This window comes from Pygocentrus nattereri, chromosome 12 (assembly GCF_015220715.1).
Source record: "Pygocentrus nattereri isolate fPygNat1 chromosome 12, fPygNat1.pri, whole genome shotgun sequence".
In the NCBI taxonomy this organism is placed as follows: Eukaryota; Metazoa; Chordata; class Actinopteri; order Characiformes; family Serrasalmidae; genus Pygocentrus; species Pygocentrus nattereri.
Window position 1 is genome coordinate 27740637 of NC_051222.1, and position 10982 is coordinate 27751618.

Genomic DNA, 10982 nt, shown 5'->3' on the forward strand with positions numbered 1-10982 from the left:
CTGTTTACAAGTGAAGGATGTCTTGCTGTGTGTATAAAGCAACCTGTTTATTCTCTAAGTGAGGCCTGCTCACCATGCTGCTATTTTTGCATGTGTGAAGCGAGTTGACAGTCCAGTGGCAAGACGTGCTCATTCTGAGGACTGCAGTGTCTGAGGAGACTGTTTTGGTATCCCGTGGGTTACTTGGGTAACATTTAAAGGCTGTGTTTTATTTGGGAAACGTTTAAAGCCTAATTTAACTGGCACTGTCAGGTGAAACTAGTCCAGACTCTCAGCTTGCTATCATTCTAATCCACTGCCAGTCTTCCAAAGCAGAACGGACGCTCAGGAGCTTTTGTCTTTCCCTCACACACATTTAGGTCACCATCTGAGTGCCTCTGATGAGAGGAGACGAGAGGGGAGGAGAGAAGTGGTGGGAAGAGGAGGACAGGAGAGAAGCAGAGTGAACAGAGTGAGAGTAAAGATAGAAGGAGAGGGTGGACGTTTAGAGAGAAATCACAGAACTAACCACAAACCATGGCATGTTCCTATTCCTTATTTTTAACACGGCATGCAAATTAGAGGTGGTAGATGACGGTATTGACAGTATTGGTGGGTATTTGATCCGATCCTGTAACAAATCTGTCAAATCAATATTGACAAAACTCAACTTTTTCACTGGGATTGGAAAAAAGTGTCTAGTATAGTATAGTATCTTTCCATCTTGAAATCTGCAATGAAGACACATTATTCTTACTTTCCTATTTATTTATCTAAATTATTATTTTTTTTTATATTATTTTTTATACATAAAAAATAACAATATTTTAGAATAATAATATTTTTCCAAATACTTCCAAATAAGCATTTATTAGTTTGTTCACCACAAAATGTATATATATATATATATATATATATATATATATATATATATATATGTGTGTGTGTGTGTGTGTGTGTGTGTGTGTGTGTGTGTACATATATGTGTACATATTGCAGCTGTTGGAACAAAAACTCTTTTTTTGCCATTTTTTGTTTTTGGCATAATATGAAAATGCCTGTTGCCCTTTTTCATTGTGTGTAAATTTCATGAAGAATGGACCAAAAGAAATGGCCCAAAATCACTTGGAAAAACGTCTGGTTCCATTGACTTACACTGAAAGTAAAGTAGGCTTTTTTCCTTCTCCTGTAAATTTGTCATTTTCGAGATACAAGGTTTTGTTCCGACAGCAGTGAAATATATATAGCCCAAAATTAGCACAGTAAAGTTTGGGTAGTGCTATGATTGTTTTGGTAGTGACTGAAAATGTTCCATTTTTTTATTTTACTACAATAAACATAACATGTGAAGAATAGAAGCACTCAAATCCAAAGGTTTCAGTTTAAAGTCCAAGTGATTTAAAAGTGCATAATGTGTACATTGCTGTGAAAACGTATTTGCCCCATTCAATTTCTTCACATTTCTGCATATTTGTCACACTTGGTCCAGATCATCAAACTGCTTTTAATATTAGACAAATAGCACCCAAGTAAACACGAATGATGATTTCATTTACTGCAGGAAAAATGCTATGGTGTGATGGTCTGAGGCTGCTTTGCTTCTGCAGGACCTTGATAATTTGTCATAATTGGTGGAACCATAAACTCTGCTCTCTATCTGAAAGTCCACCTGTCAGTTTGTGACCTAATCCACCTCTGAATGGCCCCAAAGAAACAAAATGAAGGTCTTGGAGCAGCTGAGTCCAGGTCCTGACTTGAACGCCATTGACATGCTGTGGCAAGACTTCAAACAGGCAGGTCATGCTCGAGAACCCTCCAGTGCAGCCGAATTAAAACAATTCTGCAAATAAGAGTGGGTCAAAATTCTTCACAGCGACTTAAAAAAGACTCATTGCAAGATGTAGGGAGGCAATTTCTTTTTCACATGGGTGATATAGGTTTTGAATAAGTCTTTGTCTTCAATAAATGGAGTGTTCATTAAAAGCTTGCCTTGTTCTTGTATTAAAATTAGTTTAATTATATGTAACATTTAATTTTTATAAATGAACAAAAATAGAATAAGTCAGGTGGGGCAAATACTTTTTCACATGTTTAGATATGTTTGCTATATAGTTGTACTACCAAAAGCATAGAAATATAATTAATTACTTATAGTTCCTGCTAATAGTCCTACGTCCCACTGTGGGTCATAATGTGCAGTAAACCTTGTGCATGTATATGTGTGGGTGAGAGAGATAGAGAGAGAGGGAGAGAGAGAGAGAGAGAGAGAGAGAGAGGATCCTCTAACAGATGGCATTTTACAGCCTCTACATATTGAGAGTAGATTATCTGTGCTGATCCGCTGTACACTGTGTCAATCAGCACTTCACTGGAGCAGACGTTTACTACAACAGCTATCAGTACAGAACAGGCAGATAACACTCTCTTTTATGATGACCTGAGACCAGTTTTACAGCTCCGGCTGTGTTATTTAAGAGGTAAGCGGTTGCAAAGTCGACACAAACACGGCATCATCACATTCTACATCAAACTTTGGCATAAACTAATATACCTGCATGACGGCATGAGCCTGTAAATCTGCTGCTGTTGTTAGAAAAGCTTGTAACTTTCATTTTATTTTATTTTATTTTTGATATCATTTGAAAACACTAGCCGTCCTTTACATTCTGAGCGCTCATTATGAATGGACCAGAAGAAATAGTCCAGAATTCCTGTCAATAAGCAGTATTTTTACTCTCATCCTATTAAGTCCCATTTTGGACTTTATATGCAATATGCATATTTTTTCTGCTTCTATACACTTTATTTTACCATTTAATTTATAGCGGCTGTATGTGTGTGTATATATATATATATATATATCCATCCATCCATCCATCCATCCATCCATCCATTATCTTAGGCTTCTCCGGGGTTCGGGTCGCGGGGGCAGCATCCTAAGCAATGAGGCCCAGACCTCCCTTTCCCCAGCCACTTCCACCAGCTCTCCAAGGGGGATTCCGAGGCGCTCCCAGGCCAGCTGGGCGATATAGTCACGCCAGCTATATATATATATATATAGTATATATATTCTAGTCAAACTCTGCTAATGAGGCACTCAGGTCAGAATCTGTTGTAAACATGCTTCCCTCCTACAGGGGCACCACAACAGTTTCACGAGAGAGATTTTTCAGTTTAAAGAGTTGGAAAATCCCCTCCTGATGAGGTATCTTGAAGGTGGGAGGAACTTTTGAAAAGCAAGAAGCACTTTATGGCAGGTAGATGAGCTCAGATAGTAATGTTACTACATCAGTGACTAATGCAAGCTGTCAGGGTCTCCTTTTTACAGCTGGGGGGATTCTAAACAGTTTTATGACATATGACTGCATCCCTGACCCTCATGGCAACATGGTGAGCAGTTAGATCCAATTGTTCTAAAGTAAATGTGTCCCAAAGTCTGAAAGTCAGTGTATAGCATTAAGAATTATCACTACTGAAACACCAAAAAACTTATAATAACTTAAAATAAAAATATGATGGTTTTATGTGTGTACAGCTGCTCAGTGCTGTGTTGCTAGTCATGTAGTGGCCAGCTTTTTTGTTTTTAGTGTTTAAATTCAGCTAAAATTGTTACCAAGCAACAATATTGAGTATTTCTTCATAGGTTTTATAGTGTTATTATTGTTTTGTTAGTGTCAAAATGGAATGTTCAGTTATTTGTTTTAATGAAATAGACATAATTAAGTGCATTAATGTAAAGGTATTAGGATCAGGGTCACTCAGTGTGCTAACGTTTAGTAAGATACAGGGTCATTCAGTATATTAAGGTTAATTAAAATAAAGGGTCACTCAAAGCAAAAGGACTTGAGCCCAACTGACCACCTAGGTGGATGCAACTGTTGCATAATTAGAATGGCAAATAAAACTTGAACTGCAAACTAGCACTAAAACAGTAAAACATTACGTTTGGTTTAAGTTATCTCGGCTCTCTTTTTACTACAGTCTTCACTGAAGAACCCTTTTTTTAAGAGTGTAGTTAGTCCACTCCAAGTTTGCGCTGCCCCTTTTACACTGACCTAGAATCAGTCGCCTCAGTTTAAACCATTATAGCAGATACAGCCGAGCAGAACTCAGATCAGGATACAGACGACATTGCAGCTAATATCTGATAGATTTGTAGCGGAGGTGTTAACAAATCTTAGATCATGTGTTTCCATTGGCTCCAGCATTACCACGATGCCCAAAGTGTTCCTAAGAACACAAAGTACACTTTCCAAAAAGCAGTCACTTTGGGTTACATAAGCGCAAGACGCATTCCACATTAAAAATAGAACCATGCCAGAAAAAATCAAAGTACATTAGACAAGCAAAAATAAGCAAATGTGCCTCTTACCATGCCTCAGATGTGTCTTGCGAGAAGAATGTAGTGTTTAATGTCTGTTAGACTGCGCTGATGTCGTTCAACTTGACTATATCGCTACAACTAATGTATCTATAGTGCTTCTCCAGTGAGTAATGGCCTCTTCCTAGTTATTCACTGGTGGGAAAGCTATGGTATGGTAATATATTACTGACGTCCTTTCTTCTTGGCCTGGGTTTGTTTCATGGCCTGAATTTGGTGCTGTTTTCCCCAGGTGGCCTCCGGACCTAGATTTTATAAAAATATCACCCAATCAAAGAGGCACAGAGAGAGAGAGAGAGAGAGAGAGAGAGAGGGAGGGAAAAGACTATAGGGATATATTTAGTAGTGTCTGATCTTTCACCACTGACAAACTGACTAAAGATGTAACTTTTCTCACTCCCTACCTGCTGTTTTACATTTAGCCATCTAAAAATGCCAATAGGCAGGTTTAACGTCCAGGAAAGTGCTGAACCATGCAAGACACGCAATGCCAAAGGCCTGGGCTTGATTGATAGGTCTCTGTACCAAGCATATACCCTCATAAACCACATAAATTATTAAGCTATGCAGCATACTTTAACAAGGGGTTGCCATATTAAGCCTGCAAACCACAGGCGTCTGGTGGAACTGGTGAAACTGCTTTTAATGACTGTTAACCCCCAAAAAATGAGGAAAAGCTCACATGAAAATGAACGTGGGAATCTTTAACCCATTGTGTCTTCATTCAACCGTTCGCTACCAACAACTACATTTAGCATGATGCCACAGCTCCTGCTCTGATTGGTCTAAATTGATGAAATTTTGTGTAGTTTGTATCTTTGATGAGCAACTAACGACACATTTGATCGTTCATACTTTTTATCAAATCAGTTATTTTGTTAAAGGTCAGTAGTCCAGTGTGGCCCAAAACTATATTTAATGTGATAAACTGAGTGATCAAACTGACTCCTCTTGGCTATGTGGTTTGACCAATTTGAAACTTTTCTTCAAATTGGTTGGTTAGTGTAGTGGTTAACACCTCTGCCTTCTACACTGTAGACTGGGGTTCAATCCCCACCTGGGTAAACACCCTACACTATACTAATAAGGGTCCTTGGGCAAGACTCCTAACACCACCTTGCCTGTGTAAAATGATCAAGTTGTAAGTCGCTCTGGATAAGAGTGTCAGCCAAATGCCGTAAATGTAAAATTTGTGCCCAGGGAACAGCTCCCACCTACCACTGAGAGAAAACACCCAGCTAGTTAAAAGACCCTCCCTGATATTTCAAATATGCCTGTAAGGAAAATGTGTTAGGATTACCCATTCCTGCTGACTTTTTAAGCCAAGTTAATGTCAGCTAGCTCTGAAGCTATAATGCTATTGCCTTGCTAGAAAAAAACAATGCTCTAGTGCTGCTCGAGTGCTAGACTGGCGGTGGTTTAGCTTGTTACCCAACATGGTCGTGATGGTTGAGCCTAACTTCTTGGGACTTTGTGTGGTAATACATAATACTTTAAACAACTGATTAGCAAATACACCCTATATATACTGCATAAATACCTGCAGTTCAGTTCAGAACTCTAGCACTTTAGCTAAATTCAGCTAATTCCTAGACACTTAATCAGTGGCTGGATTTTTTACTAAATTCAGTGTTAAGTAGTTGTTTTGGTAGTAGTTATTACTGAAGTAATTACAGTAGTTATTCTCTAAGATAGATAGATGTCATATAAGCTACAGAACCTCACCTTCTCAGTTATTATATTTTAGTGCTACCTAGTACCTAAACACGTCACCAGCAGTGCACCAATCCCAAATTACTGTCTATGCTGAGAGTAATCTGAATCAGTTGAACCTATTCTTTATATTTAGTTTAATAAAGGATTGATTAGCCAAACAAGATAATGGTCGATAGGTTTGGACCGGTTTGGAGAGGGTTAAATGAATACATTAACACACATATAAGATCACTATCTTCCTAAATTCACTCACGTCACCCCACTGCTGCGCTCCCTTCACTGGCTTCCTGTAGCTGCATACATCAGATTTAAAACCCTGATGCTTGCCTACAAAGCCAAACACAGACCAGCCCCTTTCTACCTGATGGCAATGGTGAAATCTCAAACTGTACCACGAGCCCTTCGAGTACGGCTGGGCTTGACCCGCCATCCTTCAAGATGTGGGGAAGACAAGCATCAAGACCGTTCTCTGCACTGGCACCCAGGTGGTGGAACAAACTCCCACTGGCTGTCCGTACAGCAGAACCTCTCCCTGTCTTCAAACGCAGACTGTAGACTCATCTCTTTACACAGCACTTAAATGAGCACTGAGTTAAGTGTTCATTGTAATGTATTGTACTTCACTTATTGAAATGCATTGCACTCCACTGTGTTTCTATTCTCTAGGTATGAACATGTTTCTGGCAGTATCTGAGCTCGGGACTGGCTTTCTCTCTAACCTGTTGGTACCTAACAAAGATACTTTCTCTAGATTTATTTCTCAGGAGTGGAATTTCAGAAACAGGAGAAAATGGCTTAAGTCTTAACTCTGATTTCAAACTGGACTTAACCACGTTTAGGTGTAGCACTTCTTTGGGAAACCACTGACAAAACGGTGACTTATTTCTAGAAGAATAATGATTTTGGGTCAGGTAGTGCGCAAGTTGCAGTGCGTTTGAAATGATGTATGTCAAGTGTCAAATCACCAAATTCTTTATGCTTGGCTGGGTAATCAGCAGTGAGGAAATTTGTCAGATAAATAGTAAGTATATCAGCTGAGAGGGACAATTAACACCATTAACATAAAAGGACACCGCCTGGTGGTTTTGCTGGTGATCAACATACTAATTTCCATTGCTGCTGACCAACATAGCAGCATATGCTGGTTTTTGCTGGTCTGGTGGTAGTTCAGCTAGTCACCCAGCACCGTCATGCTTGTTATATTAACTTGGTTTGCCAAGTTAACATCAGCTAACTCTGAAGCTTTCGTTCTATTGCTGTTAGCCCTGCTGGAAATCCTGTGGTCTAGTGCTGGTCAAGTGCTAGTCTGGTGCTGGTTTACTTTGTCAGCCAGTCTCCAAAACACAACACATACTGGTTTTCCTAGTAACCTGGTCTATGCTGTTGTTTCCAGAGGGGCTAATAGCATTATCATTGTAGCTTCACAGCTAACCGATAATAACTTGTACTGTTTACATGTGATTCACACAAATGACTTCAGTTATTCAGAATCATGTGTTAATAAGTGAAAAATAAGGGAAAAAAAACATGAAACATAAAAATAACTCAAATAAAAGTACTGGTTGTTATTATTATCCTAAAAGCCGTGATGCGTTCCAATGAAAGCGTTTGCTTTCTTCCATGATTTGTTAGCTTGTAACTGGTAGCATTGGGAACCTTTTTTGGTACTATACAGAACCATTTTTGCTAAGACTGTAGCAAATGGCTCAGTCCCCAGCTCATGTACTACATACAGAACAGGTGGCTGATTTGAGACGAATCCTTGACAGTAGAACTGCTGCGAATCATGATGTCACTGATGAACTCTCTGCGGTTAGATTTGTGGAGACTACGACTTTTTAAGTGTGGTGGGAAGTTCTCCTGGCAGGGTGTTCTCAGACAGATGGTGATCTATTTTCTCCCCATATTCACCCGTTTCCCACGCGCTTTGGGCCACAGCGATACAGATTTAATCATGAAGACCTCCTTTACCACAAAGCACAGATAACAAAGAGACTCCCACAGCCAGACTAATTTAAGACGGTGTGAACAGCTTCCATAAAACATTGTCCTGTAAAATGCTGTATCAGCTGAATGGATCATCTTAAGGGGGAAAGTGAACCAAGGAGCGCATAGTGTGACTCCCTGTTCTTTTAAAGGGGGAATCCCACCTATTTAACTAGGCTTCTGTAAAATTAAGTGGCTAAGATGTAAACAAAGTCATTCATAGTGATTTGCTGTGAAACGTTCTGTTCTAGAGAAATTTACAGAGGTAGAGTTGTTCACAGTGGTGAGGATAGGAACCAGATGTCTGAGTTTAACATCTCTGAAAGCTCTCACAGAAAGTTATTACATGAAATGAAATGATTATGAATACGTTGCTTGATGCCTGAGACATGGTTTTAGTATAGTTTTTCAGAGCTTTGTCTTGTCAAAGGTTCTTCTAGGCAGAATAGTCCCTAAAGAAAGCACATTTAGATTAACCACTATTTTGCCATCATCAGCGTTACATATAAAAACCTCAGAAAACGCATTGGTTCACTGATGGTTTTGGACAATAAATAAACTGGCTATGTCTGTGTTGTAGACAGTTTGACTCATGACCAAAGCATCTAAGCATGTTGACACAAGATCTGTAATATAAAGGCCTTCATGAACAGACACAGAATCAGTTCTCGTCTCCACTACTGATCTCTCTCTTTTTAACATATGAGCTTCCAAGCTTTTACCATAGGCTACTTAAAAGGCCCAGACATCAGCTTAGCTCACACGCCAGTGCCTGAACAAGTGATAGTTTTCCATCCTAAAGAGTCTTCTTGGCTCTGTAAGGAGTTGCTGGCTGGTATATTAGAATTCCTTTAACAAACCGTGTTCCTGTTTATCGTCTCAAGTCGCCTGAGTCACTTCAGAGGCATTTAGCAAAGCTCTGCAGTAGCCTGTGGGTAGTTAGTTAGGCTAGCGCTTCATGTAAAAGTTATATGAGTCTATATATAAAGGCGTCTCAGAACGTATGTGAACTATTAAAGACAGTGCCTTGTATGTCAAAGGTGGAAGGTAACTAGCTCCTTTACTCATAGTTCCACGGTTCCACATAGCTCTGAAAATTCTACTTCTACTTCTAATACTTTGACAATTAATATTTGTGAGGGAAGGGCTCTTTTTCCTCAGTTCTATTTTAGGTTTTCATATCTGGCCCTTTTATTTATTTATTCTGTGTGTGTGTGTGTGTGTGTGTGTGTGTGTGTGTGTGTGTGTGTGTGTGTGTGTGTGTGTCTAGTTTCATTCTTATCTGTTGGTTCAACACCAAGTCTTTGCTGGTCACACCTCTTACTTTAGTGTTTTATTTTAGACCAAAAGCATCTAAAAAGAGAAGAAAAGAGCATAACAAACTTCAGTTCTTCCTCTTATAGAGGCAGTAGTTAGGGTAAGCTGAGTACTGTACACACACACACACACACACACACACACACATATATATATATATATATATATATATACTACTCACAAAAAGGGATATTTGGCTTTTGGGTGAAATTTCAGGATGAACCTAAAATGCACTGTAACCTTTACAGGTGAACTTGTTGTGACCTTCTCTAAACTTTTGAACGCACATGTCCAACTGTTCAATGTTTCAGTACTTTTTGCACTACTTGCTGTTCTCTAACAAGGAGCTTAACGGCAAGGTGGTGGTGGTGGTGGTTACAGTGTGGGCAGGAGTGTCTAGTCAATACAAAACTGCCCTACACTTTGTGAGTGGTACAGTGACGAGCCCATACCACTGAATAACATCATTAATCCAGTCATTGTGCCTCTGCATGAACAACGCAGGCGTAATTTCATCTCCATGGATGACGATGCTCCAGCTCACTGAGGTCACATCATTAGGGCACGGCTGCTGGAGACTGGGGTACCTCAAATGGAGTGGCCTGCAGTTTCTCCAGACCAGAATCCCATAAAAACCTATGGAAGCAGCTGAGTCACCGTGTAGAGGCTCGTAACTCTGTACCCCAGAACTTCAATGACCTGAAGGCCGCCCTTCAAGAAGAATGGGATACTGTGCCTCAGCAGACAATGAGTCGACTTGTGAACAGCATGAGATGTCGTTGTCAAGCTGTAACTGATGCTCAAGGGCACATGAGAAGTTATTGAGACAAGTTATTTTTGTTGGGGTATACCCACCACTGTTGTTGGCTTTTGTTTCAATAAATTGTTTGAGATGAAATCACCACTGCATGCTTCTACTTAAATGCTCTACTTTCATGATATAATATCACTGTAGCATGAACTTTTTACATTTTCCATAAATTTCACCCGTAATACATTATATAATTATATATATATAATGTATATAACACCGACTCTCATTCTCACAGTAACAGTAAATAATGACAACATTCTGAAATAATTACTCGATTTCTTGAATGCTTTCATATTGTATGTTGGAATTTCATCTTAATAGCTCAAAATGTCAAGTAAATATTTTCAGATTTTAGTTGAATATCTGAAGAAAAGAAGTCATTATACTGAGATATATTTTGAGTCAGTGTTTAGAGACTATAAGGCCATTATTTCAAGATACTATATCATCAACATTTAGAGACAAAAGTTATTTTGAGATAGTATGTCTGTATTTAGAGAAAGTAAGTTATTATCCTGCATCATACATCCAATCATCCATGTGCCTTTCACAGTCTTGGTCCTGCAGCGCCCCCTGCTCTGCACACTGTAGTGCATTTCCTGCATTAGCACACAGTCTTTCAGCTCAGTGAGGGCTGAGATACTTAGTCAGACCAGGCATGGTGGGGGCCAGGATAGCGCTGTAAAGGGCAGGCTAGCGGTGAGCCTCCAGCAGAGCTGGGAAAGACTGTAGATGATGGCTGAATCACTAACAGGCATGTATTATTGTGTGACACCGCCACCTGCTGGA

The 10982-nt window shown here is 39.5% G+C and overlaps 1 protein-coding gene across 1 annotated transcript in view; it reads right to left on the minus strand.

Moving 5' to 3' along the window:
• ppp1r9alb (protein phosphatase 1 regulatory subunit 9A-like B) overlaps nt 1-4507 on the minus strand; it is a 44820-nt gene extending 40313 nt beyond the window's left edge. Inside the window, exon 1 of the mRNA XM_017721796.2 lies at nt 4352-4507. The gene's annotated coding sequence lies outside the window, so the exon portion shown is untranslated. The remainder of the gene's footprint in view (nt 1-4351) is intronic.
• Between the last annotated feature and the right edge of the window lie 6475 nt (nt 4508-10982).